The 17,242-nt window shown below is 37.5% G+C and overlaps 1 protein-coding gene across 2 annotated transcripts in view; it reads right to left on the bottom strand.

The window, feature by feature from the left end:
- Positions 1 to 17,242, bottom strand: part of OSBPL8 (oxysterol binding protein like 8) — a 160,568-nt gene that overhangs the window by 142,644 nt on the left and 682 nt on the right. The gene's annotated exons all lie outside the window — the stretch shown is intronic.

Below are 17,242 nucleotides of genomic sequence, written 5' to 3'. Positions count from 1 at the left end.
CACTGAATTATAAAATTCATTTAAAGACATTTCCCTTAGATGCATAGTAGTAATACAAAGTTAACGTATTTGTAATGAATACGAGTATTTGTAATTTAAGATTTTTATATAAATGCATATTACTAAAGTGGTTTTAATCATGCTAAAAGACATCATTCTTGGGGTGCCTGGGTGGCTCAGTCATTTGTGCGTCTGACTGTTGGTTTCTGCTCAGGTCACGATTCCAAGGTCCTAAGATCGAGCCCCATGTCAGGCTCCATGCTGATGTGGATCCTGCTTAAGATTAATTCTCTCTCTCTCTCTCTCTCTCTCCCCCCTCCTCCCCCCCTACTCTGGCCCTCTCTTCTGCTCATGCTCTCTTTCCCTCTGTCAAATTAAAACAAAACAAAACAAAAAACATGTATTTCTTAGTAGGCTAAACATTCCCCGTCATAGTTTAACTATTATTTTACTATGGCATTCCTCAACATAGTAAAGACAATGGTAAACCTGAGTTCAGTCCTCTGTGTAAATTATGAATTTCAAAATCATTAAGTCCAAACAATGAGATTTTATTATATAGCTTTCCACAGACTCTTACGCTGTCTCTCAAGGTTATTTATGGTACTTCCCATGGTATCCCTGTAGGTTACTAATTTTTATTTCCCATAATTTTGGAATAGTAAATATTTGTCCAAAGAGTAGGGTAGGTCTTAAATGAGCAAATTAGATTTCCTTCACTCCTCTCCTCATTTCTTTTTCAACCTGATGACACAGGTGCTCACCCTGTAATTCCACTACAATCACATAAAGATCATTTATTGGCAAATGTTATGCTTGCTTTACCACACCCTTATTCAAAGACTCTTTTGACATTCTAGTCCCTCTAATCAATCCATTTTTTTTTATTCTTTCACTAGCTCCTTTCACCCTCTATCCAAGACTTTGAGACTAAAGTGTCTCAGGGTTTCATTCTATTGGAACCTCTTCCCTACCCCCTCACTTTCACCTACCACTTTCATGCAATAACGCCATATTCATACCACCAACCTAGAACTTTCTCATACATTCAAAAAGACATGTATAACAACCTGCAGAAGTTCAAAACTTTAGGAAGCATCAGAAGCATCTGGAAGGCTTACTCAAAAAACGATTTCTGAGCCCTACCTCCAAAGTTTTCGATTCAGTAGGTTTGAGCAGAAACCCAAGAATCTGCATTTCCAATTAGTTTTCAGGTGACAGACTTTGAGAACCACTGGCTCACGTGATTCTCCTGTGGATAAATTACAGATGCCTTAATTTCAACACAATCTAACAGGTCTCCCAGCATCTGCCCTGGCTACTTTAAACCATTCTTTACACAGCATCCAGAGTGATAATTCTAAACCTAGTCATTTCATGATCCTTTGTTTAAAATATCCTAATCATTTCCAAAGGATCTTAAGACAAAAATCAAAATCCTTAACATGGCCTATCAAGCTTTACATGACCCAGTTTTTTGCCTACTGCACCACACTGCTATCAATGCTTTTGTTTTTTTACACACCCCCTCCACAGTGGACTCTTTCAGTTCCTAGCAAAAGCCAAGTTCCTTGCTGTTCCAGGATATTTAAACAAGATGTTCTGCCAGAAATACTCTTTTTTTCCTCACTTCAAGTCACCTTCCTTGGCTCTCATCCCCCACTAGGTCAACAAATTCTTATATCACCCTATATTTCTTCTTCTTAGCACTTTCTACATAATTACAGTGAATCAGGCAATCAGCAGTTCACTGTCTATTCTCCATTCTCCCCTCACCCACCACCACAAGTTCAAAGAGGTCAATGTCTCTGCAGTTCCCTCTGGATTTAGCCATATGCATAGTGAACTGTACTCAGATATCTGTTGAATTAATGGTCCTATAACATTAAATTATTTTGAAACCCCAAAAGGGATATTATTAAAAAGGGATTAGAGGCATTTTTTTAGTATCCTCCAATGTCTACAAATGAGGAAGCTTCATTAAATTCCACTACCTGGAAGTTTAAGTCAAGAAAAAGAACATCTTCAAAGGATAAAATGAAATCTTCCTATCATAAGTTCCTCTGCAACAAGATATACAGGCATGTTTTTGTTTATTAACTGCACTAATAAAGTCCTGATATCCGAAAGCTATTCACAAATATTTAAGTGTATAAGGCAGCCTAGGATAATTTTTGTACAAAAATGAATTTACATGTGTACCTACATCAAAGAGTACACCCAGGCTTAGCAACAGAAGTAGTTTTAGTTCATGCCAGGAAATGAGATGGAGTAGCTGTCCAGAATTAAACCTATACATGGATAACCACAAATATTAATATGACCAAGAATTCAATTACTGTAATGAAATGTTCTATAAACTCTGATCTCCTTTAAAATGGAAAGATATCTGCTCCCTGTAATTCATTCAACTCTTCTTCTCTAAAGTGCATGCTAAACACAAGGACCACGCTCTCACATGGCATATAAGGCTGGGACTGAGCACCAGGTGCCCAGGACCCAAGGACATTGCTGCCCACCTTGCCTGGCCAGCCCCAGTGGTATCTTGACCCCTGTAACTCCCCAGAGCTTCAACCCACAGCCAGGTGGGCCCCTAGAGGAAGGACCTGGAAGGTCCCTGTCTGGCTTACCCTGCCAACCGTAGTCAGAATGATGCCTACTTGCCTCAGGCCTCGGCCCAGACTCTGCACTTTTCCCCTGCGGAGAAAGGACACTGCTTTCACTACCGGGGCCCACACTGCTGCCTTGTCCCACGATGGAGGCATTTAGACCCTCGGACCCCAACCTCATTCAGCCAAGTGTCTTTCTATGTCTGCGGGGAGGTGGGGGACAGGCACCACGTGGTTCAATGTATTTTTAAGCTCCTTGAGCAGGTGGGTGAGTGTCCGCGTGAAGTGGAAGAAACTGTGCCCACCATCAAAAGAAAATTTAAAATAAAAAACATAATAATAAAGTGCGTGTTAAGTCGGCATAGCACTAACCTAAGTTGCAAGCAGAACAGGTATAAGTATCTTAACATGTAACTTTAACAAAGCAGAATTTATATCCAAATAAAGGTTAACTCCATTCAGAGCAGTCATTTTTAGGGGCTATTCCAAGTTGTCATGACTCAAAACAATTTTGGAACTCCTCTCTTTCTTAATCACCTTACAAATGACATTACAGTAATAGGTTTCATCCTTTTGGTCTGCTTATTTTTAACTAAAAATGGCATTCCTTATTTTGATCCTTAATTTTATGTATGAGACTTGGTCCAGAATGATTTCCCACTTCTTCCACATACCAAATCCATTCTGAAAAAATGTCATTTGCCACCACAGAATGTAGGTTAAAAGAATGTGGCTGAGGAAACTAAAGAAACACAGAAAAGAATAGTTCCAGAAGTGTTTTTGAACAACATTACTAAAATAAATTAAAATAATTTTAACACCAATCATCTCTTAGATATATAAGTTCTAGTATATTTATTTAAAAATTGGTCACATTTCTATTTTGGGCACAATTCACGGATAGGCCTGATCCGTGACTTCTGGTTTTCTTAAATAATAGACCCTGTAAAGCATAAGCACATTTACTATGAACTAAAGATTAAAATACGAAATAAATTTTAGGAATAAAATCTGATGGTCAACTGTAACAACATGGCTTGCAGAGGCAGTATGGTACACTAAATAGAATATGAATATAAAATGAAATAGGCCAAGGTTCATCTTCTGGCTTGGCCTGTTAGTAGCGACATGACTGAGCATGCTCCTTGAATATGGAGTCTGTACAACATGAAACACACCATTGCTAAAATGGGAATAATGCCATCTATTTCACACCTATTATAAAGATTATATTACATAGTGTATCATCTGAATGGAAATCTAGCCCTTAACATTTTCAAGGAATCCTCAAAAGAACTTAAGTGGCTATCTGTTCCAAGCTCTCCATTTTACTAAGATCCACGGGACTAAGTGGTTTGCCAAGGTCACACAGTTACTTAGTAGGAAAGACAATACTTCTGGCAGGTTTCTTATTCTCCCAGTGCATCTGTTTACTAAATCAGTTGGTGTTTGTAATGTTATACAGCCCAAGCCTGTGACAGAGGGTCTCAAAGAGCATTTCTGAGACAGTAGTAAATCAAGATCACTTAAGGACAGTGCTTACAAATAGGATTCTGGCAATCATATATTAATAATTTAGTCCTATATGTTAAACGTCTCTCTTGGATTTTAAGTCGCTATTTTTAAACTTAGGTACAATATCTTAAATTATAGTTAAAACTACCTGATTATGCATATATCTTGTTTTCTTGAAAGGTTTGTTTTCTAAGAAAAATATGAACCTTATCTTAAATCAAGATACTAGAAAAAAACGAACATGTTTCTCATTTATTAAGTATGGTAACCAGTTATAATAAACCAAGAGTTACCTGGTTTCCTACAAGTAAAATTAATCTCCATACTTAAGAGTTTTTATCAAGGATCAACATTTAAAATTCAAAATCTAAAGTTAACTCAAGACAGTCTCAAAAAATGTTAGTATTGACTTTCTTTTTCAATCCCAAAAGCAGTTTCTTCTTATTTTGATACAGGCTAAGAGTGGCTTTCTATCTTGGACATGAAAGAAAAAGGAGTATCTTGAGTGCCTAACTCTGGCTTAGATGCATTTGGGTTTTGGATTGTAGGTATAAATTACCACAACCAAAGTACTCATCATCTTTAATTTACCATGTAAGAACCAAGACACATAATTACACTCCTGCATGCCAATTCAAAATGGATCTATGAGAACCAACACAATTTTTAATACTTTAAGGATGACTACCAAAAATGAAAAACTAGAGATAATTCTTACACTGAAATCCTGTTCCTAAAAGAAAACTAATAAATATGATGACAATGAAATCATTCTTATAAAATACTACAAAATATATATATTTTCTCAATTTAATTAAAATCATAATTTGCCTCACAGACAGAAAATGTTTCATTGTTTAATTTCAACTTTTGAGTTCGAAAAGGCTAAGTACAATACTGTGAATTAAGAAACCCCAAAAATAACCAAATAAATGAGACCTTGCTAGTTAAAATTTTAAATATGTTAAGTAATCAACCTTTTAAGTGAATCTCTATTTTTCCTGAGGAGTTTTTTGTCAGTAATGACAGGATATATTTTTTAATTCTACATCATAATCATAAATTCTTGGGAAAATGAAAATACAAAAACCATAATTTCCCAAACAATAAAACCTTTGAAAACCGTCAAATATTATCTATATAATGCTAAAGATTATATTTTAAAATTTCAGAACAGTAAGAAAAAGTACCAAAACTCTAAGCATAATAGAAACAGTAAAAGGACACTGTAATGAGCCAATCAAGAAGGAAATTGTGACAGTAGATATCTGAAAATGTTAAGGATATGTGAAAAAGGTAAAGCAAAAGATATATAACTGCTGTCTAGTCCAATCTCTGAATTCTAAAAATCAAGAGTTTCAGAGAATATAAAAAAAGTTCACAAAACAATCAGTAAATAGATACCACTGTATTATGGAAAATTTACAACATTGACTTCCCCTGTATTAGGCAAATAAAGAGCAGATTTATTTTCTAAGCTACTTCAAATTTCAATTAAGTATTTACTATGTAGCTCCCATAATATCTTACATAATCAGGCCCAATCTGGGGGTTAAGCCTTCCAAATCACAACCCTTCTGACAGGATTTCAAATGCAAAGTAGTCAACATTTTTAAAATCTAAATTGTAAAAACCTGATTGCAGGAGAATTAGAACTTTAATTATACACACACATTTCAGCAGTAGAAACCATAGCTATAGAAGAAAGAATAACAAAATCTCATAAGAGAAAACTTAACAAGAATAATGGGGATATGCAGCAAAACCACAGGAGAGAGGGAAAGAAATAAACTTAAATGTATTTCCCCAGCATAATTTATAATCAATCAATGTGGTATCTAAAGATTCACAAAAGGAGAATGGGAAATAAAAGAGAACAGGTTAAAGAAATTTTATAAAGATGCTGGAAATTTTTATGACTATAAAATCAAAGGAGGAGATGAAAATTAAGGTCTTCAACAAACTAGCTTGGCAATTTAAGCTTTTTTTTTTTTTTTTTTTAAGTAGGTTTCACGCCCAGCACGGAGCCCAACATGGGGCTTGAACTCACAACTCTGAGATCAAAACCTGAGCTGAGACCAAGAGTCGGATGCCTAACCGACTGAGCCACCTAGGTGCCCCTAGGTTCAACATTTAAAGCACCACAGATTATAAAGTAGAAAAGAAGGAAAATAGAGAAAAATATCAGTAACTACTGAACCAAAGTAGCTATAACAATTGAGGAAAAGAAGTGAATATAAAAGAATGACACCTCACCTATCTGGACACAGTTAAGAAACAGAAAATAAGATTTCTCAATAATCAAAATATCACAAGAGCCATGGGTTTAAGCTAATATGCCATGCTCCAGAGCAAAGTCAATATTTCATCCACAATTCTAGTCTCATTCATTTGCCAAGTACCAAAGTAGAAATGGCAGGAGAATCATAATGACATGTGAAAACTGGGGTAGATGACAACAAGAGGAATCAGAAAAACTAAGATGCAAACAAGAATTCAAAAGGAGTATAGGTTTTAGGATCAACCAGCATACAGACAGAAACACCTATACAAATCAATAATGAAGGAACATCATTATATTTTAACATAGTATCATGATCATAATTTCTATGAATAAGCCTACATTTTAAAAAATGGTTCAATAGTTCTTCATATCTTACATTTAAGAAGCTAGAAAAGGACTCTAATAAAAAACAATGGACTAAACATAAAATTTCCCTCCAATTACTCCATCCCATTGAAATAAAAATTCATACAGTTCATACAGAAAGGAATAAAACCATAAGAGCAAATAAATTTAAAATAGGAAATAGGGGTAGTGTGTGTTATCTGTGTGTATTCACATATAGATAGATAGACAGATATAGCTTGATATAACAAGCAGAGAAAACCACACCCACGTTATACCCTTTAAGAGTGATGCAACAGGGTGAGAACCCTATGTGTGACAGGACCCGAGACAGGTATGACTGCAAACTAAATGATACAGCAAAGGGTGAAAATTATGAGGCCCAAACCAAGAAAATTAAGTATTACTTGACTGTATGAGAACTACATTTCCCATCTTCCATCTCCAAGCAGCACCTAAACAAGACAGCATTTACCCCCAGGCAAAAAGACACTGTTTTTCTAGAAGATAAGTGAATGACTAGGAAAGACTAAAGTGGGGATGCTATCAGAGTAATAACCCCTTTTCATCTGGCATTTAGGGGACCAATAGGCTGAAAGCTAGCTTCTCTCTCTCGTACCCTAAAACAATGCTTGCCAATAGGCAGGCCCTACCCTGTACTGTCCAGCCCTGAAGTGCTGTGGCTAGAATTCCTACTCAAAGAAAAAACTAGTAGGGAAAACAGTCCAAGGAACAGGGTGGGAGAGGGGAGACTTAGACGAGAAACCCAGTCCCTCTTTCTAAACATGAGTGAACAACCAAGAAACAGCAGGGATATAAGGAAAACTAATCATGAAAAATAACAATTACAAAAACATAGAAAGTGATCAGAATGGAAAAAGAGATAATTGAGGAAACACAAAAGAACCTTATGGTTTAAAAATCTATTTTACATATTCTGAGACTCACGGCAGGATTACAACATAAAACAGAGAATAATGATAAGAAAAAGAGAATGAGAAAATCCATAGATTACCCACCCAAAAATATCAGCCAAAAAAACCTAAGGGAAAAAAAATCCCCTGAACATAGATTTATAAAATATGAAAATAAAATGAGAAAGAGGATTAATCCAAGAGAGAAAATACCTGCCTACTTAAGAGCATATAGGCAAACAAAAAAGTGAAAGTTGGAATACAACAAAGACATAAAAGAATTTCCTAGAATTGAAGACTCTCATTTAGACAATAAGAACTGAATGCCTAAAACAAATAATCAAAACAAAACAACCACCACCTAGAGGCACCTGGGTGGCTCAGTTGGTTAAGCATCCCTCCATTTCCACTCAGGTCATGATCTCACAGTTCATGACTTCAAGCCCAGCATGGGCTCTGTGCCATCAGCTCTGTGCTTGGGATTCTCTCTCTCTCTCTCTCTCTCTGCCCCTCCCACCCTCTAAAAAAACAAACTTTAAAAACAACAAAACAAAAACAGTCTATTCAGACAGAATTCAGTCTTTATTCATAAAGAACAAACCACCTTTGAAAAAACAGTGAATTAGCCAACACATGGCTTCTAATCAACATCCCTGGAGGAAAGGAAAATTACTTGTAACCTACAATACTGTGCCCAGCCAAACTATCAGTCAAATGTTAGAACAGAATGGAAACAATTTGTACGTAAAATGATTTAGAAGTCTGCCTCTTAAACACATTTTTTTCAGGAAGTTACTCAAGGACTCCAGAAAAAAGATCAATTTAGAAAAAAAAAAGATCTAAAATGGAATGGATTCAATTCAAGAGTACACCAAAAGGAAGTGCCCAGAAGAGACTTAAAATGTAGCCAGTCCAAACTGAGGCAGAACTAGAGGTAACTCCAGTTAAATAGGGAACATAATATAAAGCACACTATGCTGAAAAATTGAGGGGAAGGGTAAACTTTGATAAAGGCATACAAGGTAAGAAAAGTTAGAAATACCAAGAAAACAAGAAGTCATGTCAAATTCCTTTTTTTTAATTCAATGGCTGGATTTTGAGCAGTTGATAAAAGAAGTAAAATAAAATCTACTAGATCTTAATGTTATGGACATTTTTCTTCAAGTGGCCCAAAGGCTGTTTAATAGAACCTGTAGAAATCATAATCTGAGCATACTACCTAGCCTAGCATTAAAAAATGCTTATAGAATCATAATATTGAAACTATTGGCTTCCATCATTAGAGAGAACCTATGGATATGACAGCTGGGGTTACAGTTGGGGCAGGGAAAAGGGTGTAATGTGTTTAGGTAACAAGAAGTATAGCTACCAATCTGGAAGGAAAAGAAAAGAAGAAAAAATGGAAAACTCAGATAATATGTGAAATGATAAATAAATGTGCATATCAACATTCAACAGAAACCATTGTTTTTTTTTTAAATGTTTACTTATTTATTTCTAGGAGAGAGAGAGAGAGAGAGAGATAGCGTGAGGAGGGGAGGGTCAGAAAGAGAGGGAGTCACAGACTGAAACAGGCTCCAGGCTCTGAGCTGGCAGTCACAGAGCCCGACGCAGGGCCTGAACCCACGAACTGCGAGATCATGACCTAAGCGAAAGTCAGACGCTTAACCGACTAAGCCACCCAGGCGCCCCAAAACCATTGTGTTTTATAAAAACATAGGGGTTGTTTTTATAGGGGTGCCTGGGTGGCTCAGTCAGTCAAGCATTCAACTCCTGATTTTGACTCAGGTCACGATTCCAGGGTTGTGGAATCAAGTCTGGCACTGGGCTCCATGCTGAGGTTGGAGCCCGCATAGGATTCTTTCGTCTCCCTCTCTGTCTGCCCCTCTCCCACTCATTCTTTCTCTCTGTCTCTCTTTCCCTCTCCCTCTCCTGGCTCTGTAAAAATAAAATAAAAACAAAACGAAAACAGCATACTTTCCTTTTTTGCATATTCAGAAGCAAACCTCCCCCATGAACCCCACCCATCTCCTAAGAGGAGAAAAAGTCTTTTAAAAGACTTAAACCTAAGTGTCTTTCAGCTTAACTCAGTTTTTTAAGACAGTGGTTCTCTACCAGGGGCAATTTTGCCCCTCAGAGGACATTTAGCAATGTCTGGAGACATTTTTGGTTGTATGACCAAGGGGAGGTGCTACTGACATTAATGGATAGAGGGATGCTGCTATACATACTACAATGCACAGGACAGCCCTCCCAGCAAAAAATTATGCAGCCCAAAATGCCAACAGTGTCAAGTTGGAGTAACCCTGCTTTAGGGGAATTCCTCAGACTTCTACAGAACTTGTATAGTTTCTCACGGCTTCTCATTCTTTTTTTTTTTTTTTTTGGTTATCCAGGTTTATTTTAGTCCGGCTGGCCGGACGCTCCTGAGCACCTGAAAAGTCCTCAGAAGAGCGCCCCGCCAAGCCACAGCTCTGGGTTTATATAGGGAAAGGAGCAAAGCCCGTGTACAGAAGCAAGAATTTTGTGGTTAGAGGTAGGGGTTGCTTAACAGTTGCTTGAAGAACATATTTGACTGTTCTTTTTTTTTTTTTTTAATAGTTTATTGTAAAGTTGGTTTCCATGTAACACCCAGTGCTCATCCCCACAAGTGCCCTCCTCCATGCCCATCACCCCCCTTTTTCTCCCCCCCACACCCATCGGCCCTCAGTTTGTTCTCGGCATTCAAGAGTCTCTCATGGTTTGCCTCCCTCCCTCTCCCCAACTAATTTTCTCCTTCTCCTTCCCCATGGTCCTCTGTAAGTTTCTCCAGATCCACTTATAAGTGAAAACATATGGTATCTGTCTTTCTCTGCCTGACTTATTTCGCTCAGCATAACACCCTCAAGATCCATCCATGTTGCTACAAATAGCCAGATTTCATTCTTTCTCATTGCCATGTAGTATTCCATCGTATAGCTAAACCACATCTTCTTGATTCATTCGTCAGTTGATGGACACTTAGGCTCTTTCCATGTTTTGACTATTGTTGAGAGTGCTGCTATGAACATTGGGGTACATGTGCCCCTATGCATCAGCACTCCTATATCCCTTGGTAAATTCCTAGCAGTGCTATTGCTGAGTCATAGGGAAGTTCTAATGTTAATTTTTTGAGGAACCTCCACATTGTTTTCCAGAGGGGCTGCACCAGTTTACATTCCCACCAACAGTGTGGGAGGGTGCCCATTTCTCCACACACTTGCCAGCATCTAGAGTCCTCTGATTTGTTCATTTTAGCCACTCTGACTGGCGTGAGGTGGTATCTCAGTGTAGTTTTGATTTGTATTTCCCTGATGAGGAGGGATGCTGAGCATCGTTTCATGCATCATCTTGCCATCATTGCGTCATCATTGGCCATCTGGATGTCCTCTTTGGAGAAGTGTCTGTTCATATCTTTTGCCCATTTCTTCACCTTCACTGGATTGTTTGTTTTTCGGGTGTGGAGTTTGGTGAGTTCCTTACAGATTTTGGATACTAGCCCTTTATCTGATATGTCATTTGCAACTAGCTTTTCCCATTCTGTCAGTTGTCACGGCTTCTCATTCTTATAATGGTATCTGAGCAGAGTGGAAAGCATTCATGGGCACAAGAAGTGTTATGATTGATCAGAATGTAGATCCATGCCCTCTGGGTCCTCATGGGCTTCAGAGGCTTAGGAGAGTCATAATGGCACATGCTGAGGAATGTTTTATAACAACCTCCAGTGGATCTATTAACTTGGCCCCACCTCAGCTCTTCCTGGTATGGATATTCTTAGGAGCTCAAATACCTATCTGAGACAGTCCAGGCTTACAGTTAAGGCAACACCAGCTGCTTAACAAACCCCGAATCTTCCATTAACTTTAAACAACTAAAATTCTCATTAAAATTACAAACCATTATGGCTACTCCTCTTTGGTGCACAGCTTTCTTCCACATGCTAATTTAAGGATTCTAGATCCTTCCAATCTTATGGCTCTACCACCCCACGTCCCTTGGATTGGAAAAAAGCAGCTGGAGATAGAACACCTGCTTTTTTGTTACCTCTATGCTAAAGTGAAAACACATCATTTCCATTCACATTCCAATAGTGAGTATCAGTCACATACCTGGCCCCACCTAGATGCAGGGAAGGATCACTAGGGTAGAGGACAGAATGAAAGAAATGCACCCCTAGCTGAGCAACTAGTTTGCAGTGTTAACTATACTACGCACGAGGGAGCACAAACTGTGGTGGGCACTGAGCTGAATCTGCCAGAGCTGCCCTCCCGCCAACAATTACTGCATGGTCTCTCCCTTCACAATAGTAGCCTCATGACAAGATTGCTGGCTCCCACTCTTTTAACTTCTGTTTCTTTCACTAGGACTACATGAGAACTTTTAGATCTTTCTCATACTACATAAGAACCATGGGAAACTCTGGGTCTTACTCTGCCTCAATGTACCATCTTCTTCCGTCATGTCAGCACCAGACCAGATATGAGGCAATAAGCTAATAAGTGGCTGTGCAGGTTGTGAACTCAAGGAGTCTGTCTCCAGAGCCTGTGCTATTCTGCCTCCTTAGATTTATAAAATAATAGGTAGTAAGAGATTACTTCTATGATCACTAGTAAATATTTATAAAGCAACCACATCCTGCAAAACAGGCTAGGAACTATTACAAACTCCCCACTATGATGCATAGCATTGTTTTTCTATTTCTGGGTTGATTTTAAATGTTATAATCAAAATAGGCAAATTATACAGTAAGCAAGGCTAGTCTTCGGTCTCATCTCCAATCTGTATTTAAAAAATGTACTTGTGCTCTTCTGTACAAGGCATTCTACCTCTTTACTCTTACCCAGTGCTAATGTTACTTAGAGTAGTCTGCTCTCTCTCCCCAGACCTACCATACTCCTACCCCATCAAAACCTACCTACCCAGATTTCATAATTTCCAGAGGGGCCCAAGTCTTCTCTGTAAGAAACTATGTAATCTGATAAGCTACTCCTGCTAATATGTGGCCTTTGACAGCCAAAACACAAAACAACACAAGTTGTTTTTTTATGGTGAAAATTTTCAGTAGAATAGATTTCAATTACATAGATTTGTGACCCTCAAATATTACTATATAAAAACCCTCTATATCAAGTCTGTGTATCCATACCCTGAAAAATATAAATTTTAAAAATTTTAACAAGTCACCTTAAAATACTACCTACTATGTTCTTGTATTTCCAGGTTAGTCTGGAATTTCCTGGCGAGAAATCGGCAAATGAAAAAACAATAAAGAATTTTCTCCTTTACTACAAATATTCTCAATGTTCAAAATATAGGATGCCAGTAAAATACATGCAAAATGTTAAAAACATCAAGACTGTATGGCATTTTATTACAAAGCATATTTTCATCAAATCATACAGTTGCAACAAACTCAGAAAGATCATGAAGCTCAAGTCCCGTCACAAGGGGCAACTGTAAATAAACTATACAAGGCAGTATAATGTGGTGGTTAAAAGGACAGGCTCTAAAATAGAAGCTCAGGTTAAAGTTCTAGTTCAAATCTTTTTGGTAGGCTCAACCACCTGCAACTTAGCCTCCCTCTGACTCAGGTTTAGTTTAAATTCTGGCTCCACTATCTACCAAGTAATCTCTCAGTGTCCGAGGTTTAACAAAGAAAAAAAAAAAAAAGTCTGATGGGCAGGAGTCATTGCGAGGATTAAATGTGATAACATGGCAAATACTTTTGTTTTAATGTTTTATTTATTTTAGAAAGAGAGAGAGAAAAGTGTGAGTGGGAAAGGGGCAGAGAGAGAAGGGGACAGAGGATTCAAAGCAGACTCTGCGCTGACAGCAGCAGCAAGCCTAACTCCTAGGGCTCTAACTCACGAACTGTGGGATCATGACCTGAACCAAAGTTGGACACTCAACTGACTCAGGCACACCAACATGGCAAATATTTTGAAGTAGTAACTGGTACATAGTAATCAACACATATTTGCTGCTATTATTACCAACAACACTTTCTAAGCTACCTTCAGGAGCTCTAACAATCTCCTTCTGACTCTATCATGTTTTTAACAACCCTAAATCAAAAAGTTTCTCCTTTTTATGTGAAAAGAGTCTCCCACCCCAAAATCATTTCCTCCTTTTTTCAGTGGTTCATGAATATGGAAAGTGACAGGTAACTGGCTTCTTTATCATTTCAAAACCCCAGACTTTTTTAAAGTTTTTATTTAATAATAAAATCCCCTTCCAAATAGTATACAAAGGGCAGACTGCTCCATGGATTATAAACACTATAAAGAGTTCACGAAGTATAATGAAAAATTGAGATTAATCACAGAAAAGCTTCCACAGCAAAAAAAACGTAGATAAGAAATGATGCAGAAGTCCATTAGTCTACTGAAAAAATACTGAATTCTAAAAGAAAGCACCCAGATAGAGATCCGCCATGGTTTATAGTCATTCAAATCACCAAAAACATATAGAGATGTTTTGGGTAATTTTTTTCCCCTTAATAGCAGGAAAATCCCCTATGTCTTTACAACAGTGAATACATGACAGGCATGGGCTATTTCTTCAAAAACAAATTCTATAAAGAAGAAAAGCCTAAAGGCTCAGATTTTCAGCCACACATATTCCTTACTTAAAGCTGTAGAAATTTAAGGTACCTAGCATGTTTTCTGGTCTGTAACATTAAAGTAATACAATTAAGCCTCATTTTTGTCAGAATACGTTATGCTTGATTGAAAGAAAACTAAGCATCTAAAATTTTGATACTTATAAATTTAAAGGTAATTTAAAGGGCCAACTCAAGATCAAGTAGATACTAGAGTTAATGATAAATACACCAAAATATTTAATAATTTAAAGACAAAGATCGATCCATTTTAAACAATTAAAGTTCTCCCATGTCTTAGATATTGAAGTAGGCACTTCCATATACAGATGTAACTTCATTCTCCCAACAACCATATGAAATAAGGATTATTATCTTCCTCTTACAAATGAGATAACTAAGGCTCAATGATTTGCCCAAAGGCACTTACTTGTATAAGATATAATCAGAAATCCATTTCAAATCTTCTGAATCCCCTAGTTCAATGCTCTTGCTTTCAGTAAACCACTGTTACTTCCAAAACTCAAGTACTCTAAATCTTAGTTCTTCTAGAGTGTACCACTCTTTATCTGGGAGAGAGAACAGTTGTAAGGGGAAAAGTAAAAATTATTCATAATGTTACCAAAGAAGGCTCACTGTGCTTAATCCCATGATTATCCAGTCCAATTCAAAATGCTTTGGTTCATGTGGTCTACTCCCTTAAAACACCTGCTTATCTTCAGTTATACAACTTTCTGCCAAACCTAACTCAAGAATTACCTCCTCCAAGAAAGTTTCCCAGTTTTGACCGGCTCTGTTCCTCCCAATCCAACATCCTTAACACCACACTCCTTGTATCTATTTCAGACTACATTATCACACACTCCTCTTCATTCTCCTGTCGTATATCTGGAACTGTATGCTTTCATTCAATAACTACTAAGCATTTGGAGAGTCGATGGTGAGCAAAAAAGACTGGTCCTTGCTATCATAGATGTTTTACATGGTTTGCAACTTTCAAATAGGTAAAAATAACATGGGGTGTAAGAGTATGATCTAGGGCAAGGATTCCTTTCCTACAAGGCCTCTGAAGAAAGCTTTCTCCCTTGCATACTTGATAAAAACTTTTCACGGAGGAAATATTCTGGAAGGTCTCTCAGATCAGACCTTCAACTTCATGCCTTCGAAACAATATGAGGGAGTGGAGAACCAAGATAGAAGGCCGGATCTAAAATCTCTCAAAGGTTTCCCACAAATGGATGTGAAATGTACGTGTACACATAAATCCAGACATCTCTTCCTGAGTCCTATCTACAAGAAAATGATACTTTAGCTACAACTGCTCCAAACAAGCATCTCCACCAATCTCCCTGCACCCAGCCACTTTCATTATGCAGTACTGAGAAGCTTTTCAATTCAATTTGTATTTCTGGATTACATGTACATCATATTCACAAGGTACAAGTAGGACTTACGCTTTCTACTTTTGAACCCCTGATGCTCCAAGATCATTGTTCTAAATGTGCTCACTTTGGGTATTATAAATATTCAAATATAATACTTCAGGTGTTGCTATTAGCACAAGAATTTTCCACAAAATTTGAAAACCACATCTAAGGATCAATTCCTATTTTGTCACTCATGCTGTAAGGGACCTATTCTTGAAGGATTATTTATAAACCAAAACAAGTTTAAATGTACTAGGAGTACTTACTAAAGAAATTCTGCAATTTGTTCTTTAACAAGGCCAAATTTATAAGTGCCATAAATATGCCGTAAGAAACACATTTGATTGCTTCCAAAATGTAACAATATTCTAACTGAAAAAGGACAGCAGTACCTTTCCCGTATCACAGATATCACACTAACGTTCAACAAGAAAGAAATAAACCATGGTCATTTTTAACTAAACCATTTCTAAGCAGCTGTGTACAATGTATTGTGGCTCAAATGGTTCGCATGGAATTTGACCGCAACAACCTAATCTCCATAATTAAAGACCTAAAAGGTAGTTCTTATGTTTCATCTATTCCCTTTCCCAGTACTTTGAACAGGCACACTGTAGTCATCCCGTACACAGTTACTATCAAAAAAGGGGCAACAAATATGTAAAGTCAAATATATTTCCTACAAAGGACGAACTGCATACTCTTAACTCTCCCTTCCCCAACCTGTTCTATAAAACTAGCATGACCTTAATTTCACTGTAAAACAGGTTCTATCTAGTAAGCATAAAAATTGACCATAGACTCTCGGCATGATCAACTTTAGATAACATCTGATGGAATGAAGAAACCCTAACAGGCAATTCACCCATGTCTCTCTGCAATCCTTGCTTTCCTTGGAATCCTAAGGAGTCAAAAATAAATAATGATTTAAAAAAAACAATCTGTTTTAAATGATTATCTGAAAAGACCTAAAGTGGCACTAGTCTGAGGCTAAATTTCAGGGGGTGTAAATAAAAACTAATAACCCTACCATACAGAGGACACTCTAATTAGAAGTCATTTAAGTCCTCTAGCATTAGAAAGGCAAAAACTTCATTAAACTACTGAACACAAATATATGCTTACACCATAAGTTTGAGAAGTTGTCTCATCTGTTTAAGTGGGAGCCCAAGTTATCTATTATTTCAGGCAGCATTTAGATAAAATGAAATGAGGCACGTTCCCTAACGCAGATGTCTTTCATAAAGAAGAATGTTAAATGACTTTTGTGAATGGAAAATCTGCACATACTGTTGCTTCACTCAGCTGGTCATGAGTGGGTGGCTCAATGAACCAGAAGCATGCTCCGTGTGAAGCTCCTGAGAACTGGATTCCACTCGAGAAAAGGCTTAGAAACAAACAATACATTTAAAAGTATGGCAAAGGCTTCGCCTTCCTCCTACGTTACCAGGAGGCCACAGGAACTGAGTTTAGAGGAACAACACCGTGTCACTGGGCTCTGCAAGGGCGGGTGCGGTCTGCGGTGCGCG

Source organism: Hyaena hyaena, unplaced genomic scaffold (genome assembly GCF_003009895.1).
Source record: "Hyaena hyaena isolate Hyena2069 unplaced genomic scaffold, ASM300989v1 scaffold_352, whole genome shotgun sequence".
Classification (NCBI taxonomy): Eukaryota; Metazoa; Chordata; class Mammalia; order Carnivora; family Hyaenidae; genus Hyaena; species Hyaena hyaena.
This window is presented reverse-complemented; position numbering and strand designations above follow the sequence as displayed.